The sequence below is a fragment of the Cryptotermes secundus genome, unplaced genomic scaffold (assembly GCF_002891405.2).
Source record: "Cryptotermes secundus unplaced genomic scaffold, Csec_1.0 scaffold106, whole genome shotgun sequence".
Classification (NCBI taxonomy): Eukaryota; Metazoa; Arthropoda; class Insecta; order Blattodea; family Kalotermitidae; genus Cryptotermes; species Cryptotermes secundus.
This window is the reverse complement of record NW_019734310.1, coordinates 1,654,811-1,667,100: the sequence shown is the minus strand read 5'-3', so window position 1 is coordinate 1,667,100 and position 12,290 is coordinate 1,654,811.

Sequence of the window (12,290 nt, the reverse complement as noted above, 5' to 3'; positions counted from 1 at the left end):
GAAGGTGATTCTGTTTCTTTCATCAGGTAAGGTATATAAAAGTATATATTTTTTTCCTTGGCAGTACAGCCCCACTTTGCCTAGGCCTACCTCCATGAACTTCTCCGTTCACTTCGGTTTTTCTAGATCTTACACATACGGTAGGACTCCTTGGGCGGGTGTTCAGCTCGTCGTAAGGCCTCTACCTGTACACAAACACAGAAAAACGCACACAAACATCCATGCCCTGAGTGGGATTCGAACCCACGATCCCGGTTTCCAAGCGAGCGAAGGCAGTACATGCCTTAGACCGCTCGACTACCGTGACCAGCTATAAAAGTATGTACACAACAATATTTAGTACATAAGAAACAAAGAAGACACTACAGCATCAACATTTGTTTCTATTTTGTTTTTACAGACGCAACATATTTCGACTTTACACCGGGTCATCATGAAGCGTACAGCGCTCCAACTTCGGCTGTTGACATGACATGACATGACATGATAAAGTAAGGAATATTTAGTATCTGCACCCTGCTGTGTGAGTAAAATTGTTTAAATAATTTTGTAATGAATATAACAATCATTATCATCACTGGTAAAACAGTAGACAGTCCACCTTCATGACAGTCTAGGCAACACGCGCATGCGCATGTTCTGAGGTTGGTTTTAGTTATCAAAATGGCGGCCGTGTTTGAGGAATATACTACGGAAGAACACCGTTCTGTTGTGCGATTGTGTGGGCAAACGACTCAATGCAAAGGATATTCTTAAAGAAATATTTCCTGTTTACGGTGGGAAGTGTTTGTCGCATAAAGCGGTTCATAACAGGGTCGAGAAATTCTCTCAAGGCATTTCAAACGTCGCAGATGATACCCGACCGGTTGCGGAAATGGCTGAGACAACATAAAAAAGAAATTCTATGCTGCGGTTTTCGACGCACTAGGAAAGCGATGGGATAAGTGCATAATATTAGTGGAGGCTATGTCGAGAAATAAAAGTTTTTCCCAGGTTCGAATATCATATGTATTGTGTTTTATATGCATTTGTGTCCTATTTACTTCCCCGTGCGTCACCAAGACCTCGCTTCTCACCCACGTTTTAAGCGAATCTTCCCGAATATCTCAAAAGAGAAAATTCTTCTTAACGTTTCTTAGGCTTTCCTTTCTCAGGAAAGTGAAATATCATCATGCTTCGATGCTCGTTCTTGAACAGCTTTGTATTCTTCAAGAGTAGAAAAGTATTAAAAATTCAGTACAAATACAGCTTCACTTTGACGTCACCTAAGATGTCTCCGGCAACGTTTTCTAGGATATTCTGCATTTCAATGATATTCCGGTATTCACTTGTTATTCTGATTGTCCCTTACACATGCTCTTAATGGTAAGCACTCTCACCGAATAATCACTGGAGGTGTTGGGAATTCGTGACCTATAAACTGTAGTCAATTAACAATCCCGTTTGCGTGGCAAGATTTCATCATGACAGACCAATTAACATCCTCCCATTATGACAAACATAAACCTGTATCCTACATTCAATTATATCTGCTTATCTTATATCAGCATTATGTTGGACAGTTGTCCAACATATAGGGGACATACGCACTCTTCGAGAGCTGGTTCTACTCCCATCTTCAGGATCTTTTGTTTTCTCGCTTCCTTTTTGGTTTAAAATAAGTAACCCGGCTCTATTAGTAACGCTTATGTCTTGAATTCGGAAGGTGTCCAGCTAGAATATCAACCGAGGACCGCACTATACTGATTGAGGTTTTAGTGGTATTCTTGTCTCTCCAGGAATATGACGGAAGAGTACCGTCAACTAGGCCTCGACCACTTCCATCCATGTTCTTTCCGATGCCTCATTCAGTATTGCTGTACCACTCGAGCCCACAGAGTCTGAGTTAGCTGAGGTAAAGGTAAAGCTACCCCTGTAACAGGCCGTGGAGGCCCATAGGGTTCTGGGACGTCGAGGCTCCCATACTTTTTAGACAATCGGCTCACAGATGGCAGAAACGTTGTCAGCCTTACGCACCGGCCGCCTTTTACCCCCAGGAATATTCCTAGTACTCATTTCTGTTAAGAGGCTAAGTCGACCCCAGAGCCATAGTGCAGCTGGAAGGATTAGGTCAATTGAAGAAATCTACCTCATTGTGACTCGAACCCGCGACTTTCCGGCTTCTAGCATAGTGCCTCTCTCTCCTTATTTTAGAAACAGAAAATGATGCTTCTAAGATCATCTTTGTTCTCCGCTTGTGTACCCATCTGTGTGTATCTGTCTGTGTATCCCCCTTAATTCTCTATGGTTATAAGATTTACGAGATCATCTTGCTGTCTGTGTGTATCTTTTTTTTGGTTTTCCGTGAGATCCTTATCGTATTAAAGGAAAATAGGCAATTACTTCTTTCCAGAACCTTTTCTTTGAAGATTAGATGATCAATTTGCAACGACAGAATATCAGAGTGAACTTCTGAAACATCATGAATGACAAATAGGCATCAGGCAATATGCAATAGGCGACAATGTTCGCAACATACAGTGCTCACACCAAAGAATCAGGCTTCTTCTTGCCCCAAGATATTCCCTCTTGCACACCATACATGGATCCAACACACTGAACACAAAGCCGTACGCAATGCAGCAGAGCTAATATAAGAACAAAATCAAATAATTTACAGCTGTGACGACAGTTACATTGTGGCAGCTGGCGATGCAAGAACGGTGGAATCCAACACGTAAACATACAGATTTCCTCCTTTCACAGAGCATGAAGAGTCGAGAGAGGCAGAACAGAAAGCATCGAATTCAAACGATTCCCTTATGCACAGAAAATGCAAGGCTGTGAGACATTCTGTCTGCTGTCATATTTCGGTACAACAGACCCGAAAGGAAGTGCGTATTCGCTTTACGCACGTAACAGCCGACTTTCCAATGCCAAAAGCTACCGTAACACACCCCACATACGTAATTTTCAAAATTCTATAATGTTATGTTTTTCTACGATCGCCTCTGTGGTCTAGTGGTCAGAGCACCTGGCTACAGATCCAGAGGTCCGGGTACGAATCCCGACGCTATCAGATTTTCTGAGAAGTAGTGGGCCTGGGACGGTGTCCACTAAGCCTCGTGAGGACAATTTAGGAGGTATTTCAAGGAAATGGCGGTTTCGGTCTAGAAGACCGAAATTAACGGCCTTGGGGATTCGTTGCGCTGACCATGCGACACCCTCTATCCGAAAAAATTCCTGTATCTGGGCCGCATCTGAAAATGTTTCTTGATTTCAAAGCCATAAATACGGGAAGAACATAAGATTGTCCTAACTTGCGTATCGAATAAAAATTGCCTCAATTTTTTATGGGCTGATACTGCCACTGGGGGCACCGTCTTCGTCCACTCGAATACTGAGACCCTGTGTTCGAATCCCACTCGGGGCATGGATGTTTGAGTACGTTTATCCTGTGTGTGTTATTCTGTGTGTAGACAGCGGCCTTGCGACGGGCTGATCGCCCGTCCAAGGAGTCGTACCGACTGTGTATGGGATTAGGAAACTGAAAAAGTGAACAAGGTCAGAAGACCCGTAGAGCCATAGAGAGAGTGAGGAGGTACCACGGAGTCAAATAAACACAAAACCAAATCTTCACTCACCGAGCAAATTGGTTGAAGAGACGCCTAAAACAAGTTCGGTATGTACCCGGGATTTTCGTTATTTTCCTCAGTGTCTCCAGGCAAATATTAAGCTTGTACTTCAAACTGGGCCACGGTTCTCTTCCTTCAACAGTTCGTTACTCATAACAGCCGACACTAAGTATTCTGAGCTCATAAGAGCGTCGTTAAATACAAATAAAAGAGAACTGCTTCATAACCACCCTTTTTGTCGTTTATTTTCAGTATCGAGGCCTATACAGAGTGTCCCAGGAGGTAAAGTCAATATTCTGGGAGGTCATAGTACAGGTCATTCTAATCACAAAGGTTAGGCCGCGCCATAGCTCAAGCGGTTAGTCGCTGGCTTCCCACCGCGGCGGCCCGGGTTCCATCCCGGGTCTGGTCAAGTGGGATTTGTGGTTGGAAGCCGTTACCAGAGAATGACTGGCGAAGACAGAACAGACTGAGAAGGCTTAGTGTGTGTTGTAGTGAATTGTAGAGTGTATGAATTAGCAATAGCGCTATTAGTTACTTATAGTTACTGTCTGTAATATTTCAATAAATCCTATTACCTATTCAAACTCTGCCTACAGTGACACTTTCACATGAAAGAAACAAAACAAATGATATTAAAGCCCTTCCTTTCGCTGGTCCTTAACCTAAAATGAAGTATAGGACAACGGCAATATATTTAACAGTCATTTCTTTAACAGGAAACTTCTAGGTAATTTATTTAATCGGTAGTTACAGTGTTGTGTTACTTTAAGGACAAGAGATCACTAAAGGCCGTGGCGCAAGGGCAAGCTGTTAGGCTCACTCCTTGTTTGTATTTTGTTACGTTCAATTTGATTACAAACACAGACTTGTCCTGCATTTACTTTGGAACAGAGTACCTTATATGTATGCATGTGTCCTACACCTTTGCACTGCCGCCTTCACATTTCATTTGTTTGACTGTGCTGACTCTGTAATTGACTCCTGTACCTACTGAGTTAGAACGTAAAAATAAATTACTGAACTGAACTGAACTGAACTGTGCTCCGGTTAGCCTACGCCTGAGAATGTCAATGCGGCTGGAAAATGCACAAAAGGAAAACACTCACAGAAGCACATTTCTGAACTCTTAGGGCGGCCGCACATCAACTGCGTCAAGACAAGCATCAAGATATGAGACATTCGTGATTCGTCAGCATGAAGCTGACATCAGCATCATGACTCAGACCGGTGTGCGGCGGTTTTCATAATCTCATTCGTTTCAACTGTGCTCATTACTTTGCGTCATGTCGCAGACATCGTGTCTTGACTGTTACATGTCTTGACGCATGCCGGTGTGCGGCCTACCTTACACGTACTGGTAGATTCGTCAAAAACGCTCAAATATTCAAGGGAAACAAAACGTCATTAAATTCTTTTCAGAACTTGCATTTCATATAACGTGAATAGAAGAGGCTAAATCGGGGTAGATGAGCTTCTCCTCGGTACGTGAGTCGAATTTATCACGGGAGCAGCCAATTCTGAGCACACGCACATCGGCTTCAGGTTTCTAACAAAATTTGTCCGCTGTGTATGAAGATCAATGGACTGCTCACTCTAGTGACGCGTCCATGGCAACCCCATCTGTAAAAGAGCACGGACTACGGAGCGCTACGGAGCGCGTGATATCTGAACTCGTTCGTGCTGTCTCGCTATATATAGACGAAACTGAAACCAGAGTTACGTACGAACGAATTAATAGTAGTTTAAATAGGACTGTCGAATAGATGCGAAAGTGCTTGACGGAACCGTGATTTAAACATAAAACTATGAGGGACTCAAATAAATTTTCATCATAAATAAATGGAATATTCATGTATAATTATTAATATTTGTGAAATTGTGAAAAAAAAAATGTCAGATCATACATACATGCTGAGTAACACATTTCATTTCAAAACCATAATATATGACCTGATGTGTATGTTAAATCCAGGTAGTAAGGTAAGAAATATTTTTAACCAAATTTAATTCTATAGAATGATTTGACTACACCTTCCACGGTGACATATACCATATACATATGTATATGTGTGTGTGTGTCATTACCTGTTTCGGTCAATTAATGACCATTTTCAGATGGCAAATAACACTTCAGGGAACTACTATTACGTAAATCATAGTACATCAAGTTCAAAGTTGTCCAAAGTTTTATATATAAAATTTTAATTAAGATAAAATGTGGTGAGTTAAGGTATTAATAAAATTCTCAGTATTTAAAATCTTAAACAGCTGAAGTTCGTGTCTTCGTGCCTCTTCTCTCAACGGGGGACTGGGGTAAATTGCCGTCCTTGGAGGTCCGGGCAGTGTTTTTTATTTTTCCTTCTTTATATAGTTGGTTAAGAGTCTGTGTGGTTTTTCTAGACCGGAGCCGCTATTTCCTTTCAATAGCTCCTCAATTATCCTCATGAGGCTGAGTGGGCCCCGTTCCTGACCCACTACTTCTCAGAAAATCTGGTAGCGCCGAGAAAAGAACCCGGGACCTCTGGTTCTGTAGCCAGGATCTCTGACCACTAGACCACAGAGGCGGTCGTCGTGCCATACAAGAAATATTTTAATATGCAAGTTAAATTAGCCTGTAGGGCTACCGATATTACATTTTTTTTTAACACGAGCAGTCCTATGTTCTTAGTATCAACGTATACTGTGACGTCAGACCAAAGTCTCTATTCCTTCACATTCTTCTCAATTTGAAGCCAATCACAGTGCTGGAGTCTTTTCCCTGCGGGCTATTATCGTCATTATGGAAGCTTGTGTAACCGTGAAAAAAAGGAAAAGCATAGGCTTCGAACAAAACGCTTGAGGCGTAATATTTTACTCCTGAATGAATGAGCATGGCTTCAATCCCAGATGGAATAAAAACCATTGCATCAGAAAGAAAACGTTTATTTTTATATCGCATGAAAATGTTCATGATTAAGTGCTTTTTTTCATATATACACAGTTTTTTCTTCTGGACCATGACACCGTGAAGTTTAGTGTATATTTACCAAGGTTTCGGACTCATTGCGAAATTGCTGCTGGTTCTTGTCAGTACAGTTATTCTTAGTTTCAAGTCCCACGGGGCCCACAGCAACATTTACTCTCTGACGGCTCTGGGCGAGAGAAAACTGTTGCGTCCTTTGCTTTGCAGACAAATGCGCCGGGTTCTGTGCTATGTTGATCAATGTCTAACAGCTTCGCAGTTTCATAAAACGGAATATGGTAAACTACATTTGTGCGACATAAAAATACTAAACCGAAAACCACATAATCGTTCACCAAAACCCAGGACAGAACTAAGGGTACAGGGGAGCGGCCTCCGTAGTCTAGGGGTAACGTTCCCACTTCATGACTCAAGGTACGCGGGTTCAAACCCGGCGGAGGTCGTGGAATTTTTAAGGGCGGAAAAAATCATGGAACAAGTCCTCCGGGAGGGACTTTAAGCGGTTGGTCCCGTGTCGTAGCTTTACGGCACGTAAAAGAACCTTGTCTCAAGGGGACCTCTGAGCCAAATTCAGGACATTTCCAGCCCAACAGTAGTCTCTAACTCCTCTGGTAGAGGGGGGAAGCATCGAGATACCGCTGAGCCAGTAGAGGCCGAACTCGCTGGCTGAGTCGGGACTGATGGACGCACCAGTACCGGCAGGGTATAGAGACTGGTAGAATATCACAGGGGGACGCACAATGGACCAATATCTGGTCTAAGTGCATGGGGAAACCCACCCTCTCACAATAACAACAACAACAAGGGTACAGGGGCCCCATAGGGGGGCACGATTTACAGTCCCGTTTCCTTATTTGTATTACATGGAACTCATAATGTTGCCTCGTCTTTCATTCGTATCCTGATCATTAAGTTGCAGTAATCTGAACTCTTCCTGCAAGAATGTACATAAAACTGCTTAAGGATTACGACAGCAATGGCGGTTTCCATCAAAATTTCTGACAATTCCATGTTAAGGTTACGAAATTTTGGTATTTAACTGACTGAGATATGGAGCTAAAATTTCGTCTCCTGGAGTAGCACGCTATAACTGTTTCTTCTTCTGGAATGTCGCCTATAATGCAGATATTACTGACTCTACTAATATTTTATTGATGACGTGCGCAGTATTGGTTTTACGCCTTCCTCATTTGTGAGGTTGGTTGTTTATATTCCGCGTCATGTTATTTTTACGTCCGTAAGCCCATAAAGTTTTCGTAACTGGCACCAAATTATTTATTACTGCAATGCAGCTTCTTTTCGTCTGTCGTAAGGGGCAACGGGTCACCGAGGTCTCAGTAAGGGTATTATAAAAAAAAAAAGCAACACCATAAAGAGGGCCGCGCCATAGCTCAATCGGTGAGTCGCCGGCTTCCCCCCGCGGCGGCCCGGGTTGGATCCCGGGTCTGGTCAATTGGGATTTGTGGTGGATAAAGTGGCGCTGGGGCGGGTTTTCTCCAAGTACTTCGGTTTCCCCTGCCGATCTTCATTCTACCAAATTCTCCATCATGATAATCGCCCCGGGCAGGCTACAATAGGCCAATGAGTGGCCGCCGTGCCGAGTGGACCCAGTTGGACTTCACCCCCCGCTAAGCGAATTAAAAAAAACGTCATAAAGAGAGGAAATAGAATCGAATGTTAATGAATTATATGTACTCTTTATAGTTTCAATACCACGGACATGACTATATTTTATTCGGAATTCTTACGGAATGTACGTAAGGAAATGAGAGGCAGTTAGTAAAACTAGTTAAAAGCGTAGTTCACAACATGCCGACAGTCCCGTATACGTCGTTATTTTCCTCACATTTACTGAAAGAATTGGAGCATCGTGTCTATCACGCGAAGCGTAATTCCCCGGCCTTTGTGCCTACAAGACTCGAACTCGCTATTGCCTGCAACCGATGTTTGTTTAAATACACTCCACAGACATTCTAAATAGGGTACAGAATTCTGTCACGGTATAAATAAATACTACGGCGTTTTTATGCGGGGCCATGCACATATGAGAGCTACTGGAATGATAATTCTGTCTGTCAATAGGTTATTCAGTTTTAATCGAATAATCAGTAAATTAAATACTATAGGATTCTGACGATGGTGTATAACACACAGAGCTACTGGGTTTTCGGGACTTTGTCCATTGTCCGGATTCTAAATAACTAAGAAAAAACACAACGTTTCGGAAACTGGATCTGTTTCCGTCTTCAGGTGAGAAATGAAGACACCTACTCTGTTGGGTCCCTTAGAAAGAACTAGCCTCAATCACTGATCCAGTCTTCCCTTACCTGAGGACGGAAACAGATCCAGTTTCCGAAACGTTGTGTTTTTTTCTTAGTTATTTATAATCCGGGCGATGGACAAAGTCCGAAATCCCCGCATCTCTGTGAATCAGTAAATTGTTTTGTTAACAGGAACACGCTCTCTTACAGATTACACCGTAAAGACTCATATTGTCGTATAGAAATATAACTGTCATGCCTGAGCAAGGGACAGTAGGAGATGAGACGTTGAAGGCTGTGAGAACGTGATCTAGACTGTGACACAGTACAGTCTGGTAAGCAGTCACTGACATTTCGGTGGAATCTGCTATCACTATCTAGAGGGCGGATGGAGTCGAAAAATTCCTCCTAAATTTTGGAAGCTACCAACATCACAACCTATGTCGTAACCCCCAGTTCAAGTTGTTCTACTTTCCGAAAAAACGGCCTAAGGGTCATAATTAAAGACATCCATTAAGGGGAAGTCAGTTTTAATGCTGAAAAATGGAACGCTCTTATGATGAAATCAATACTGAGGGCTTTTGCGCAGGGCAAAATAAAATTGCAGATGTCGCTACAATTATACGTAAATATGGCTCGTTAGCATTAAGCTATTACTTGGATAATATAAAAATATTATAATAAAATAGATATATAAGATATAATATGCAAATAATATGACTGATGTTAGAAAAAATTTTGTTAGGTGTTTGTCCTTAGAACGTGAAAAAGAAGACTGGATTTCCAACTTAGCGACCAATATTTATCATGAATAACACAGACGTCCTTGGTACAGTATTCAGTAAATTTGTGCACATTCTGCAACTGAATTGGCTAACTAATTCCCTAGAGCTGAGTCCTTCTTCAGAAGCTGTTAGTCACTCAGCTATTCAAGAATTTTACATTTTACAGAACCCGAAAGTTTGTAATAGCCTTTCACCCCTCTATATCCTGATTCAGAATAATTTAGTCCATATCACCTACTCAATATCTTCAAGACCCATTTTAATATTATCCTCCCACCTAAGTATACGTCTTCTTCGTGATTTTTTCCTTCTGACTTTCTCACAGAAAATCCGTATGCATTCTTCTTCTCCAAATGCATGCTATACGTATATCCTACCATTCTTTCCCTCCTTGGTTTGATATCTCCACCGTGACCCTGCGAGTGGTAGGAGGCGACGAAAAGGGAATTCTCAAATTTGAGGCAGTAATATATGGTCTCGAGTACCAAGGGTCTCAGACCCCAGAAAGACTGCGCTGGTAAGGACCAGCAGCATATACAAAAGACAGACCCATATTCTCGTCAGAGAGGGCGCCCACAAAAAAGACGTCGTAATTGTCAAGCAATAATAAAGATCTGATCGCAAACCCCAGATGGGGGCTTTATGCCAAGACAGACTTACTGACTGATCGTCGGTCGTAAAATGAGACTCAGACTCAATTCGGGTTGTTCTGGCCATTTAATTCTCTCATAGACTTAGGTCCCCTGAGGCTCATCTTACACCGAATGGACGGAATATTCCCTCCGTCATCATGTAAAATATCTCGGTATAATCTTCGATAAGAGGATTACATGGAAACTGTACATAGAAATGATTGAAGCCAAGGCCTTCAGAATATTTATTAGAATCTATTCCTTACTCAAAAGTGAACGCCTAAGAGCCAACATTAATTTCGAAATAGGCTCCAGTCAGCGAGGACTGGAGCCGCAGAGGGTGATGGGAGCCGTTACCAGACAACAATCGATTAAGACACAACAGACTGAGAAGGCTTAGTGGTTGCTGTAGTGAATTGTAGAGTGTGTGAATTGGCGATAGCGCTATAATTACATGTAGTTTCGAGTGGCACGTGTTCAGTACATCCAGTTACTAAATCAAACCCTGTGATTAGTCACTAAACGCATGATATTATTATAATTTGGCGAAGGGTATAAGTTATAAAGAGCAGTTTTGTCTAACATCCTGTCACTTCATCTCTCTCCAGTCCAAATATCCTCCCCAGTACCATATTCTCAATCGCCCTCAGCGTATGTTCGTTCCTTGATACCAGATACAAAAGAGATACCCATAATCACAATTATATAAGATCTTAGCTACCCGCAGCATTAGTCACGATGCAATTTCTCACGTACCATTACCGAACTGTAACGCTGACATTCCAATTTTTATAAATGGTTCTTACAAGTTCTTTTTAATTCGCTTAGCGGGGGGTGGAGTCCAACTGGGTCCACTCTGTACGGCGGCCATTGATTGGCCTATTGTAGACTGCCCCGAGTGATTACGATGATGGAGAATTTGGTGGAATGAAGATTGGCAGCGGAAACCGAAGTACTCGAAGAAAACCCGCCCCAGCGCCACTTTGTTCACCATAAATTCCACTTGGCCGCCGCGGTGGGAAGCCAGCGACTAACCGCTTGAGCTATGGCGCGGCCCTTCGTACAAGTTAGTTTCTAGTCAATTCACAACCTAGACAAATTTAGACTAGATATTGGTTAAAATTATATCTCGCTAGATTAATATCACTGACATTATGAAGAGAATTAATATTTAATATTTTAAGTGGGCGAAATTATCAAGAAAGCCCTGCCGAATTTATTTTAACAATTAGACAAGCAAATTCATAGCCCATTTAGCCTTTGGATGATTTTTTCTCTGCCTGAACAGAATATTCGAATGGATATTTCTTTTTATTGCTAGTGGGGTGGGACTAAGTCCCTTGTAATGGACCACTGAGGTCTAAGTGCAAGGGCCGAGTAGGCCTACCCCGTCATACATACATACATACATACATACATACATACATACAAGTCCCTTGTACTGCGGCCACTTCTGACCTATTGTACCAGCCCCAGATGATAGGTGAGGGTGACTGTGGAGCAATTGGTGGTATGAAGATTGGCAGGGGAAACCGAAGTACTCGGAGAAAACCTGACCCAGCGCCACTTTGTCCACCACAAATCCCACTTGACCAGACCCTGGATCGAACCCGGGCCGCCGCAGTGGGAAGCCAGCGACTAACCGCTGGTGCTATGCCGTGGCCTTCGAATGAATACATCGATTTCAACTGAGTTGCCGAAGCCTGCCACGAACACATCTCTACTACTACAGTGATTTCCTTCGCCAACCCTGAGAGGACGGAGGGCGCCTCTACCTTCAAGCAGAGGCTGCACGAAATGCATAAGCTCGCTTCACGTCTACAATGTGAAGAAATCAAATGGTATTTATGCAACACATGAGAGTGCCCTGTGATTTATGTTGCTTTTTATGTGATTCGGTTCCAGTAACTTCTCTGAATATGAACTTATCTTCCAACTTCGAGAATAACTGCGTCATAAAATAAAGCTCTGGTAAACTGCCTTATCAGTGTCTCTGTTTCTTGCATTCGTTACACAGTGTTGCGACATCTGGC